Source organism: Musca autumnalis, unplaced genomic scaffold (assembly GCF_047663935.1).
Source record: "Musca autumnalis isolate F117 unplaced genomic scaffold, ASM4766393v1 scaffold_2, whole genome shotgun sequence".
In the NCBI taxonomy this organism is placed as follows: Eukaryota; Metazoa; Arthropoda; class Insecta; order Diptera; family Muscidae; genus Musca; species Musca autumnalis.
The window spans coordinates 212992195-213006246 of NW_027411755.1; the positions used below are offsets into that span (position 1 = coordinate 212992195).

The following is a 14052-nucleotide window of genomic DNA, read 5'->3' on the forward strand; positions in this document are numbered from 1 at the left end:
CTTCCCCAATTTTTATGCAAATCGGACAATAAAACATGGACAGACGAACAGACGGACATGCGTAAATCGAATCAGAAAGTGATTCTATGTACTATATCCCTAAAAGGAACTATGGGTCTATCTCGATTCATTTTGCATGTTACAAACTAATGCACAAAGACATAATACCCCTTACCTCAAGGTGGTGTAGGGTATAAAAATAAACACAACAACCACAATGTACATTAACTTGTTAAGTATTGTGTTACATGTCAGCTCACGTTTCATTTTCATTTAACTTATTAATAAATCATAACTTGATGATTAAATAAATGCTGATTGTATAGTTTTTAGAACAGATATGTATGCACATCAGTTTGTGAAACACGCATTGCGTAATTATTTGTTGGCAGATGCACAGTGGGCATGTAGCCTCCGTGGCGCAATTGGCTAGCGCGTTCGGCTGTTAACCGAAAGGTTGGTGGTTCGAGCCCACCCGGGGGCGCAGAGTGTTTTTGAAATAAAAACCAATACATCAGGGGCCACCAAAAAACGCATTTAACCAACAACCCACCCACCACCACAAGTGGGTGGCAAGTAATCTCTGAAACATTGCGCTGCGCTAAATTTAAATTGTTGTACTTTTAACAGGGATAACATTAGCTAATGAATATCATAGGAACAAGGGGCCCCTTAGTATATTATATAAGTTTACATACTCCCCCATTAGGCTACAACAATAGGGTCTCCCAAGCCAATTACATATTTTTTAGATTGATATTTTTTAATGATGCAGGCAAACAACATTTGATGAGGCAAGCTTCTTAATTCTATTATATTATTTACGTGACAATAATTTATTATTGTTCATAATTTGCACAGTGGTCGTAACGCCTCCGTGGCGCAATTGGCTAGCGCGTTCGGCTGTTAACCGAAAGGTTGGTGGTTCGAGCCCACCCGGGGGCGATTGAATTTTTTGTTAAGAATTTGCAACACCTGGGTTCATGTTAATGGGCGACAACATTAGATCAGATTGATTATTTTCTCAGCAACAACTACTCAGTAACTTCATTTAAGCATAGTACACACTGACTAAAAAACAGCAGTCATCGAGGTCTATTTCGTAAAGAGGGTACACAAAACTGACAGTCAACGTACTTTAAGGAAAATTTTCTGACAAATAAAAGTATTTGTTTAGCTAAAAATGCTTGAAACACAATATGTAATTTATTATTTGGAGATTAGGAAAGTAAATATTCAGCTAGACTTTGACTTTAACGAAATAGACATCGATGACTGTCAGTTTAGTTGGTCAATGTGTACTATGCTTTAATATCAAAGCAAGCTAAATAATTACTTTCCTAATCTCCAAATAATAATTTAAATATTGTATTTAAAACATTTTTATACCCTCCACCATAGCATGAGGGGTATATTAAGTTTGTTTTCCGTTTGTAACGTATATTACCGATCAGGATAAACAGAAAAAAGTTAAGTGTTTTGGAAACTTGCATCTCTGTTAAGAACACATGTTAAATTTTGTTTCGATCTGGCAACTCCTTCATATAGAAACAGGTGTTCAAAAAAGACGCATCCGCAATTTTTTACAATGGAAAAATTAGAAACGCGTGCTTTCATTAAATATTTACATAAAAAAGGTTTATCGGGACAAGAAATTCATAATGATATGGTGAAAGTGCTCCTTCATATGCAACAGTAACAAATTGGGTTGCTGAATTTAAACGTGGTCGTAGAAGCATTGAAGATGAACCACGTAGTGCACGTCCAAAAACAGCAACAACAACAGAAATTGTAGCCAAAGTGCATGATATGGTATTAAATGATCGACGAATAAAAGTGCGTGAAATTGCTAATATCATGGGCATCTCAAATGATCGAGTCCATTTAATTTTTCATGAAGAACTACAGATGAAAAAGCTGACTGCAAGATGGGTGCCGCATTTGTTAACAGTCGATCAAAATGCATAAGAATGAACATTTCTCAAGTTTGTTTGGATCGTTTTAAACGAAATAAAATGGATTTTAAGCGTCGTTTCATAACTGTTGATGATACATGCATCCACCACTATACTCGTAGTCATGTCCGTCTGTTGTAATCACACTAGCGTCCGCAATTACTATATACTATATGTTTGCACCAGAGTATCTCTTTTCCATAGGCAGGTCATTTCGAATATGGGATATACCGGTCCATCTTCAGTATTTAAGCTTAAATTTTTAACCAAAATAGCTGAAATTTGACATTTGGGGTTCTCTGTGGTCAAGAACTTTCTCCACCAAAAATTGTCATCCATCTGATTTACTCCCCATATAACGGTACTTCCCGATTTTCGGTATTTTGAGGATTTTAGCAACAATTTTTTAACCAAACTAGCTGTAATCCACCGTTTTCTTAGCTATATCAAACGATGATCAAGAACTTTGTTTTAGTTTGCGCTATACCACAATCAAGTGTGGTTGAAAAAGTTATTTTACGTCTGGTGTTTTCAACTTTAAAAAGTGTGATGCGTTTAATATGAAATGAAAATCCAAATATTGTTTTTTATGTGTTGTTGTTTTTTTTTAAGTGAATTTTCATTTAAATTTTTTTTTCTTTGTAATGGAAGCATTCAATAGAAAATCGAAAGATGAGTGGAATGGCTGAGAAACTGTTATCATTGGCCAACGAAGCACCTCAAATTTAGAAAAAAGGAAATCTTGTAAATTTTACTTACAGATGACAATCCCAATACTATCATTAATGTGGTTAATACCTGAGGAATTCAAAAAAATAACTTGTTGTATTCATGGTCAACACTAATTGCAATAAAACGAAACAAACATATTTAGCATTGACTTCATATTTTTCATTACGTGAGTATGAAATGACTTCATAACATGAATGAAATCTTACGTTACATCAATGAAATGTGTCATTGATTTTGAACTAACGTAAGGCTTCATTGCATAAATTAAGAAGTTTCATTACAACAATGAAACTATTTCATGAAAAAGTTTCGTTACGACAATAAAAGTATGAAGGATTTCATAGCATTAATGAAAAGGTTTCATTGCATCAATGAAAAAGTTTCATTGCATCAAAGGAGGAGTTTTATTGCATTAATGAACAAACTCGTTAATTTTACTTCAATGAAATTTTTTTTCATTTATTCAATGAAGCTCCACTTTGGTTCAAAATCAATGACAAATTTCATTGATACAACGTAGGATTTCATTCATATTACGTAGCTTTTTCTTTCAGTTGTGGCCGCGAAACATGTCCACTTAAAATCGTCAACATAGGCCCATGTTTTGATATAGCCCGCATTTTCGGTGTTTTGAGAGTCTTAGCTACATCGCTTAACAGAACTATATTTGAGGTTCCCTGAATTACAAAACTTTTCCATAAAAAAATTGTCAATATATGTAGGTCCACACTTTGATATAACCTCCATATAACGGTACCTCCCGCTTTCGGTATTGTAAGGGTCTTAGCTGCATTGTTTGACAGAACTATTCGTAATTTGACATTTGAGGTTCCCTGGTGTTACAAAACTTTTCTTCCAAAAATTGTTAAGATAGATCCACACTTTGATTAGATTAGATAATTTAGTCATTAGTTGTAGCCGTGGTCGAAAAATGTTTGCACCTAAAATTGTGGCAGGAAAGGAAACTCATTATTCCATTTTAGTTCAGAATATATTATGTTGGAGGGTATAAAAGTCCGGCCCTGCCGAACTTAATTTAATTAATCGAGCTATATGACCTAAGGAGATTCTACTAAAAAACCATATCTAGCGAAGTCCTACATATCAACCGCATATTAACCATTCAGCTGAGCCCTGAGCGGCTGGGATTTTAAACCAGGATCGTCAACAGCCAACAGAAAATATTTCTGACGTCTTAGCGTTCCAAACCACAAACCAAAATTTTTCGATATGAAAGACATACTACAATACGATGGAAAAAATCTATCGATTGTGATATGATTGTAATATCGTCTTTGGAAATAAGAAAGCTTCAATTAAAAATTCACAAATGCATATTTGCAATGTTTTACGTATAAATTTGGGCTCCAAATGGCGAAAATTGTCTAGCAACAACAACATCTAATATACGTGATGATGTTAACCCAACCAGTTAACGATCGTCGCATAGCAGTTGATGTGTAGGACTTCCCTACATATCATTTTTTCAATAGAATCTCCTTAGGTCATACAGCTCAATTAAATATATTAATTAAAAAGCTCACAAATAACGGCCTTCACCCTAAAAAGGCAAAACATAACAAGTTTTAATATGCCAGAAAACTGATGTAAAAGTGTGTTGATTGTCAGCTTTGAATGATAGTGTGTACTCCTCTTTAGAAGATTCATGAAATGTCGTCATTACCAAAGTACCGTTTTTATTGTTGACATCCAGGATATAGCTTGAAATGCATCTCGATGCTATATTGAAAGGGCCTTTTATACAAAATTTAAATTTTTGAGAGCAATATATATAAAAAGGTCTAAAAATTATCAAGCCTTGAGCATGCATATCTGGGTTAACAATGCTATATGGATTTTATATTGTCAAATTTTATGTATTTGCCAAGGCAAACAAAAATTGAATTTAAAATTGCATTATTCATCAGGAAACGACACAGACCAATTGTTCCTTTTAGGGATATTATACGTGTCTGTCTGTCTTTCCATGTATGTTTGTTATCAAAATACTTACCGTATTTTTATCCTATTGAAGATGGTAAGTTTTTTTTCAAAGGACTAACGCTGTTGCTGTCAGATTTGGATATAGCTCCCATAAATAGTTTCGGCCGATTTCATATATTTGATGCACCAAACACACTATGTGTGTATGTCCAGTTTCAATGAAGTTTGTGTAATGGAATTTGGTCTAGAAATACGTAACGGAATTTGGAATTTGGTCTAGAATTACGTTTGCCAAATTATATCGAAATCCGTCGAGATTTGAATAAAGTTCCACATACACATGTTTTTATCCAAATACGGTAGATCTGTAACATATTATTATGGAAATATTCGTCGGAGACCATATAATATATATTCTTGATCAGCATGAAATAAGTCGAAACCGCCATGTTCGTCTGTCCGTCCGTCTGTTGAAATCAAGATACAGCTCGCATTTTTTAAGATAGATGTTTATAATTTGGTATAGAAGTTTCTATTAGTCGTAGGATGTTTGGTATTGAAAATGGGCTATATTTGTTCACGTTTTGACATAGCCCCTATAGGACCGTACCTCCCGATTTTCGCTATTTTCAAGGTTTTAGCCTCAATATACCACTGAAATGGCTGAAATTTGTTATTTAGTCTTCGTTGGGGGTACAAAACTTTCCATCTGAAACCTGTAGGCACTGGTCCGCGCCTTAATATAGTCCCCATAGAACAGTACCTTCGAATTTTTGGTATATTGAAGGTTGTGACCTTAATATCCCCCGATTGGTTCCCTATTGTTTTCAGTAGTTTTGTCATTGATTCTGACAGAAAGATTGATGTTCCTGACGAAATTCTGGCATTATCGTAATAAGTATTGCTTTGTAGGCAATATGGCTAGAAATGTCTAATTTTTGAGATTATTTTACTACAAATGGCTATGAAAACTCATTAACGATTATATCTAGGGTACATACTAACAAATAAATGTATATGGAAAGTATTGTATTTGCCAGGTTTGCAAAAATTGAAATTGCAGGTTTGACCCAAACAAATGTAATAATTTATTGAGTTGAAGAGAATTAACGAATAATTTTCATGAATAAAAAATTAAAAGATAAGCCCCAGATGAATTTTGTAGTGCCGTTTAAACTAGGGATATTTGTATAGTTTGTTAACATTTCAAATTCGTTCATCTTTAATTAATGATAAAAATAAGAGTTAATTATTATTGATCTCCATCGTTTGCACAGTGGTCATATAGCCTCCGTGGCGCAATTGGCTAGCGCGTTCGGCTGTTAACCGAAAGGTTGGTGGTTCGAGCCCACCCGGGGGCGATTGCTTTTTTGTTGTTGTTAATTTGCAACAAAATAATTAAATAGGTGGAGACAGAGTAGCTAAGCGGATGTTTAAACCCGTCCCTGCCTTTAGATTCTACCCAGCAAAAAATCGGATCCGTTAGCCATTACGTAACCCATTACAAAGTAATTTAAACATGCTTCTTTTCGCATTACAAGTAATCTGAAAAGTAGTGGGTTACTTCTTAAAAAAATTACAAGGCAAACCTGCTTACTTTACTCCTCACTAAGTAATGAGGACGGTGGTACAGTGTTTGTGTGTCCGACTATAAATCCTAGGGTTGTGTGTTTAACGCTCACCGTCGGCACGCGAGTTTTTGTTAATTAAACAAGTAAAAAAGTATCAGTCGGCTTTGTCGACAGAAATATACCCTCAGCCTGTGTATATTGAAACAATTTTTTTCCCAAAATACCTATGTATTTAGGGCGTTTGAACCGACAAAAATGTTGATTAGGATTAAAGATCAAAAGTTTTGCGGAGGAGATACTAAAAGGAATGGATCGACATTGACCGTTATGGAAGTGGATCTCCAGCCACAACATATGGTGCCATAGGTGGTTTTTACACTCTTCGGGCTGTTTGTTCAAGAAGTATGGACTTGCCTCTAAAAAAACTTTTACCATCGTAATTGAGGCAGCGAATGCAAGTTGCTTCAACAAAAATCAAAGTGATTCGATATCAGGTCTTAAAGTGAACTTATCCAAAATTTTGTGTGGGAGGTACCGGATGCAGTGGACAAATATAGTCCATATTTGAACCTGATCTATATCTGGTAGATATATTAGGACGTGTAAAGTATAGACCAATTCGCCCACTCCCTTCAAGAGTTACCGTACGAACAATTTTTCCGAACATTTTTGAACTTTTGTGGGGGAGGTACATGAAGGAGTGGACCGATATGGCTTATCTTCAAACTTAAACTATGTTTGGACAAAATATTACTAAGATCCGTTCGAGAGTTATCTTGCGCTCCAACCACCTCACACGGTGTCATAGGGGTTTTTTGCAACTCTCAGGCTATATTCTCAGGAAGTATGGACTTGCCCCTGATGAAACTTGTACCGTCGTATGGAGGGCAGCGAATACAAGTTGCTAAAACAAAAATCAAGGCGATTTAAGAAGTGGCTCTAAACTGAACTTTTCCGAAATTTTGTGTGGGAGGTACCCAAAAGAGTGGACCTATTGAGTACATATTGAAACCTTGTTTACGTCTGGTACACGTTTCACGATGGGCAAAGTATGAACCAAATCGGTTACTCTCTTCAAGAGTTATCGTGCGCACAAATTTTCCGAACATTTTCGAACTTTTGTGGGGGAGGTACCGGAAGGACCGATATAGCCCATCTTCGAACTTAAACTAAGTTTGGGTAAAATATTACGAAAGCCAAAATTTGAACCGAATCGGTTGATCCGTTCGAGAGTTATCGTGCGCTCCAGCTAGACAGACAGACAGATGGACGGACATTTCTCAATCGACTCCAAATTGTCTGAAACACATTTCGTCCAAACATACTTGGGGTCTAAAACCATTATTTCGATGAGGCACATTTTTCCCGTATGAAAGTGTATATGAAGAAAAGACAAAATTTTTTAGTTTTCCATAAAAAAAAATAATTTTTTTTTTAAGCTACATGAATGATTTTTGGTACATACATTGGGAAAAAAAATCCCATTCTTAAATCTGTTCGAGATACTAATTTTGGTTGTTGCGCGCAAAAGTTATGGCGGTTTCAATTCTGATAAAAAGAAAAAAATCTTTAAAAGACTCTAATCATTACATTGAGAAACTCTCTTAATTAGGGGCTCCCTACATACTATATGGTTACTGAGGTCCCATAACTTTAGTGAAAAAGTTGTAAATTTTCGCGGAAATTAGGAAAGCATTCAAAACAATTGGTAGTTTACAACTTGTTCTAATAAAATTCAAGCTGTTTATGCATCTGAAAAATATATAACAAGTAAAAACGGCGTTAAGTTCGGCCGGACCGAACTTGTTATACCCTCCACCACAAGTTGTATTGAAATAAAATGGAATAATTTGTTTCTTTTCGTGTATGAAGAAGACTTAATACTACATTTCAACAATTTCGGTAAAACAATGTGAGGCACCATTCTATGGGGGCTATTTCAAAACGTCGACAAATTTCTTACGGAAAGTTTTTAGGCTCAAAGAAGACTAAATACCAAATTTCCCATATTTCGGTAAGAGAATGTGGCTAAAACTTAAAAAATACCGAAAATCAAGAAGTACGATTCTATGGGGATATAGGAAGGCGTGATACACGGGTAATACTCTTCTAGAATATTTTATAACTCTTGGAAGACGAAATAACGAATTTCAGCCATTTCGGTTGGATATTGACGTCGCAATCTTCAGTATTACGAAAATCGGGAGGTACCGTTCTATGGGGACTATATCGAAACATGGACCTATACCGACGAATTTTAGTCAGAAATGGGGCATTATGAAAGCGTGGACCTGTACAGACATATTTCTGGCGAACAGTTTTATATCACATTGAATACTAAATACTAAATTTCAGCCATTTTGGTGGAATATTAAAGACACAACCTTCAAAATACGAAAAATCGGGAGGTATCTTTTCATGGGGGTTATATTAAGGCGAGAACCTATACCGACAAATTTAGAGGGGAAGTTTGAGTACCCCCAACGAAGTCTAAATACCAAATTTCACCCATTTCGGTGGAATATTAAGGCCACAACGTTCAAAATACCGAAAATCGGGAGGTACCGTTCTATGGGGACTATATGAAGGCATGGATAGATACCGACAAAGTTCTGGGAGAAAGTTTAATACCACTAACGTAGACTAAGTACCAAATTTCAGCCATTTTGGCAGGATAATGAAGCTAAAACCTTCAAAATACCGAAAACCGGGAGGTACCGTTCTATGGGGGCTATATGAAGGTGTGGACCGATACCGACAAAATTCTGGGGGACAGTTTTATAACCCTAAAGAAGACTACGTACCAAATTTCAGGCATTTTGGTAGGATAATGAAGCTAAAACCTTCAAAATACCGAAAATCGGGAGGTACCGTTCTATGCGGGCTTTATGAAGTTGTGGACCGATACCGACAAAATTCTGGGGGAAAGTTTTATACCCCTAAGGAAGACTACGTACCAAATTTCAGCCATTTTGGTAAGATAATGAAGCTAAAACCTTAAAACTATCGAAAATCGGGAGGTACCGTTCTATGGGGGCTATATGAAGGTGTGGACCGATACCGACAAAATTATGGAGGAAAGTTTTATATCCCTAAGGAAGACTACGTACCAAATTTCAGCCATTTTGGTAGGATAATGAAGCTAAAACCTTAAAAATATCGAAAATCGGGAGGTACCGTTCTATGGGGGCTATATCAAAACGTGGACCGATATATCCCATTTTCAATACCAACCATCCTGCAAGTAATAAAAACTTCTGTACCAAATTTTGACACTCTATCTTTAAAATTGCGAGCTGTATCTTGATTTCAACAGACGGACGGACTTGCGGACGGACGGACAGACGGACATGGTCAAATCGACATAGAATTTTATGCTGGTCAATAATATATATACTTTATAGGGTCTCCGACGAATATTTCGATGTGTTACAAACGGAATGACAAATTTAATTATACCCTCCATATGGTGCAGGGTATAAAAAAGACTCGAAAAAGAGTCCTAAATTAATCAACAAATCACTAATAAATGATTAAAATACGACTCGAAAAAGACTTTATATACAATCAGAAATTGACCAAAAATGACTCGAAACTAATGCAGAGGAAGACTCATTTGTGATTTGTTTAGAAGAGCCGCCTGAGGTTACGTTTTCCTCCCGACGAAGGAGTCATTTATGATCAGAAAATGTGCTCATATTCCAGCTTTTTAGTCGTGCAGTTGGATCAAAAAAGACTCGAATTTGATTAAAAATTTCAAAAAATGCTGGCTGGGTAAATATTTGTATTGTTCTGATTATTAACACAATGTCTTATTACACTACATTCATGTAGTGTGAAAAGGAAGTATTTATCGCCTCCGTGGCGCAATTGGCTAGCGCGTTCGGCTGTTAACCGAAAGGTTGGTGGTTCGAGCCCACCCGGGGGCGCAATAAAATTTTTATTTTTCTGATTTAGTAGCAAAATATTCTACCAATCTACATGAATGCAACATATTATACGTATTTATCTCATATTCTTCGTTGGAAGCATACATTCTACCTACCTCTAGTAGATAATATTGGGTAAGTGTACCAACAGTCGGCACTTTAAGCTTTTTCCTAGCTTCAATCCTTCGCCATTCCCAGTAAACTTTTTCCCATTGCAATGAAATAAAGCTTATTTGCTTCGAAATTTAGTTTACTTTTTACATATTTTAGTTTTACATATTTTTTCTTTAGATAGGTACATGCATTTTCGGTTGTGGTGAAAACGCTCAATATAGATTCTATATTGTTCACTGGGTTATCCGATGGACACTGATAGATAAATCGGCAAAAATTTTTGTCATTTGAACAAGCTAAGAACAAGCAAATAACCAACCACCCAGAAAAAAAAAATAATTTAGCAAATCCACCCAGCCCACTATAGGTAATTTGCCCAGTTTTTGAGGCAAAAAGTCGATTTTGCAACTTTTAATAATAATAATTTTTCAAAAGAAGTGGCACAATCTACACCAATAGTCACATGTTACTTGCTTATGCTGATGATATAGACATCATGGGTCGATCAGTAAAAGAAGTAACTGATACCTTTATAAAGGTCGAAGGAGAATCTGCTAAAGTGGGTCTGGCGGTAAACGGTGAGAAGACCAAGTTGATGGTGTCGACGCGCAATGCGTCCATTGAGCTCGGACCGACTGTGGAAGTTGGTTCCTATAATATTGAGGTAGTAAAAGACTTCGTCTACCTCGGCACCTCCGTCAACACAACAAACGACATCAGTTGTGAAATAAAAAGAAGAATTGTATTGGCCAACAGATGCTACTTTGGATTAAGTAAGCAGTTTAAAAACAAAGCCACATCTCGTCAAACAAAAATAACGCTCTACAAAACACTGATACTACCCGTGCTGATGTATGGCTCCGAAGCCTGGGTACTTGCGCAAGCAGACATGGCAGTGCTTGGTGTGTTTGAGAGAAAAATTCTTCGAAAGATCTACGGACCAATCTGCGTTGACGGTGAATATCGACGTCGCATGAACCACGAGCTGTATCTGCTATACAACGACATGAATATTGTTAAACGTATCGAGATGCAGCGATTGCGTTGGCTAGGCCATATCATAAGAATGAGCGATGATGAACCCGCTAAAAAGGCGTATGAATACATGCCACATGGCGGTGCACGCAGAATTGGCAGGCCAAGGAATAGATGGCGCAAACAAGTGGATGTTGAGATGAAAAGGCGCGGTATTCCAGAGAGCAAAGCAACAAATAGAGAGGAATGGAGATCTCTTCTTAGTTCGGCCTATAGAACAAATGTTCTGTAATGGGCCAGCTAAGTAAGTAAGTAAGTAATTTTTTAGTTGGCATTAAAAAAAGAACATGTCAAAATTTATTAATATGAATGATATATTTCAAAATAGCGTCATTATCGCGGTTTAAATTGCAGTCAAAGTGAGAATTTCGAAGAAGAACTAAAAAATATATATATTTTAAGACATATTTCAATGTATTTAAAACCGCGGAAAAATAAACCGAATGTAAATATATGTAAAATGGAATAGATTGGTAATTGCGAGAGGAATTTATTTAATATATAATATAGCTTAAACATTATGGGTAGCGACCAAAAAACACAAAAAGTCAAAAATAAATATTTTATTTTTATTAAACTCACTTCATATAGACTTATACTAAATTGGCCGTGTTTGGCCGTGATTCTGCTATTGGGAATATCTTCAACTAAGGGTTCTGAATCAACTACATAATTACCAAAGTGCGATTTTTTGCGTTTTTTGAGTTATATCACTTTTTTGAAGGTGCCCTCCTTGCAGAAAAATATATATTTTTTAATTTTTTGTTTGGTGAAGGAAATATTAAATACGAAAAAGCATCCGATTTGACCTAAAAAGACATTTTCTTTAAAGAAATATTCACCATGTGTTCTAAAAATGTACATACGTGTTGTGGTCAACATTTTTGTTAATTATAGCTGTAATAAGTTCTAACTAGGGATCATGATTCCGTGATTTATTTGGTCCTTTAAAAATATAATATTTATACAGATCTTTTCGCGAATAAATATTTTAAACATATCAATGTTTATAAAAATCTTTTGGCGGATCAGTACTTTAGTTCATTGTAACCGTTTTTCTTTTATTGTAACCGCTTTTATTGGGTTGGAACGGATAAAATAGGTAAAATGAGAATAGGGGGTAGGAAAAAGAAAAGTTGTTCGTTATATCCTGCGTTCGTTATAGACGTATTCGTCTGTAAAATTTTTATTAAAGCCTACTTTTAAATATCATATATTTAAATATTTGAAACAGTGCTTAAATTCGTCGCTATCCGCTTCTGCTTTAAAGCGGGCCTGAAAATCGTAACAAATTGTAAAAAATTCTATTCGCGGGGTAACAGCTTTTGTTTGTTATAGTCGTGGTCGTTTTAAGAAGTTGAATGTGTGTACAAATATTAAGAAAAATTCTTTGGAAACATAAAACTTTGTTCGCTATAAACGCAGTTTCTTATAACCGATGTTCGCTATATCCGAATTTTACGTTGTAATTCTTTGTTTTATCTTACTTTTGCATATAAAGCAATAAAAATGTATAAAAAGCCCACATATCCACCGCTATTAATTTTTGCCTCAAAAACAGGCCAAATTACCTATAGTGCAGCCGGTCGCCGAGTGCAAAGTGTATATGTGTGTGTATGTTTGTAAACTCATTGTGTCTGTCGCAAGTGTTCATAATATTAATGAAAATGACTTCGTCACAGTTAATCGAAAAAGAATGAGTAGATCACAGGCGGACAATATTAAGACGACGCTACTATACAGTTCACATTATAAGCGACCAAATTTCGAATTAAATCCAAAGAGATTCCAATAAGAAATGGACAACGAACTGTAGATCGTCTGGTATATGTAGGTACATATGTATATCTACTTATGATGGTGATACTCACAATTTTAATGGCTGAGAATCAGAATTCTGATTTGAATACAACAAGAATAAAATGACAACAACAAACATGGATACATTGACATGAATATTGTAGGTTGAATGGCAGGCAGGCCGAACATTTGTGTTGTGACGAGAAACAGAAAAAATCAAGGCGATTTTTGTGTTTTTTTGGGGGAGTGCACTATTTCTATTGTGGGTGAGATTTAGATGTTGTAGAACGAACAATTCAAGTGTTGCCATTGAACGGATTTTTTGTACCAAATATGTAAACAGATTTATGCGATTTTTAAATAAAAAAGTAAGAACGGCGTATTTTTATCAGCGTACGTAGAAATACTTTATGAAACGTGTCCAATGGTTTCGTTTCGTATTTTCCATAGAAACAATACAAAACTAAACATAACCCACGTTAACCCAACTCGCTGTTTTAATTCGTCGTGAGTGCGAACAAAACGAATAGCGAAAAGTTCTCAATTCCATAACAACAGATAGAAAACAAAAAAGTGAACGATTCAATGAATGATTCGTTTGGTGGTTGAAAATATCAATCGTGGTATGTTCGAAGTATGTGATGCTGGCTGATAGGATTGTTAAGCAATCAAATGTGTGTGTGTCTGAGTGTGGCATTGATCATTCGCACAGCAGACGTTTGCAAAAATGATTTTTGTTTCGGTTATGAATGAAACAACTCGGCAAAGCATAGCCGAAGTACATTTCAGTAAACGTACGGTTTTCGTATTTTTGCATTGAAAAGTTTGTGGTTTTGTGTTGATAGCGAAACGATTCAGAGAAACTGAAAATTTTGTGACTTTGTGTCATTGGTACGGGAATAGTTTTGTTTGTTTGCGTTCATTGCTTTTTATAGCTTCTATGATTTGGCGTTCCTGATAGCATTCGCAACA

At 35.6% G+C, this 14052-nt stretch overlaps 4 non-coding genes across 4 annotated transcripts; all 4 read left to right on the forward strand.

Moving 5' to 3' along the window:
- Positions 1-410: 410 nt before the first annotated feature.
- TRNAN-GUU (transfer RNA asparagine (anticodon GUU)) lies at positions 411-484 on the forward strand. Its single transcript has one exon. It is a non-coding gene; the product is annotated as a tRNA-Asn (tRNA).
- Positions 485-871: 387 nt separating this feature from the next.
- On the forward strand, positions 872-945 carry TRNAN-GUU (transfer RNA asparagine (anticodon GUU)). Its single transcript has one exon. It is a non-coding gene; the product is annotated as a tRNA-Asn (tRNA).
- A 4973-nt stretch (positions 946-5918) lies between these two features.
- On the forward strand, positions 5919-5992 carry TRNAN-GUU (transfer RNA asparagine (anticodon GUU)). Its single transcript has one exon. It is a non-coding gene; the product is annotated as a tRNA-Asn (tRNA).
- Positions 5993-10057: 4065 nt separating this feature from the next.
- On the forward strand, positions 10058-10131 carry TRNAN-GUU (transfer RNA asparagine (anticodon GUU)). The gene has a single exon. It is a non-coding gene; the product is annotated as a tRNA-Asn (tRNA).
- Positions 10132-14052: the final 3921 nt, after the last annotated feature.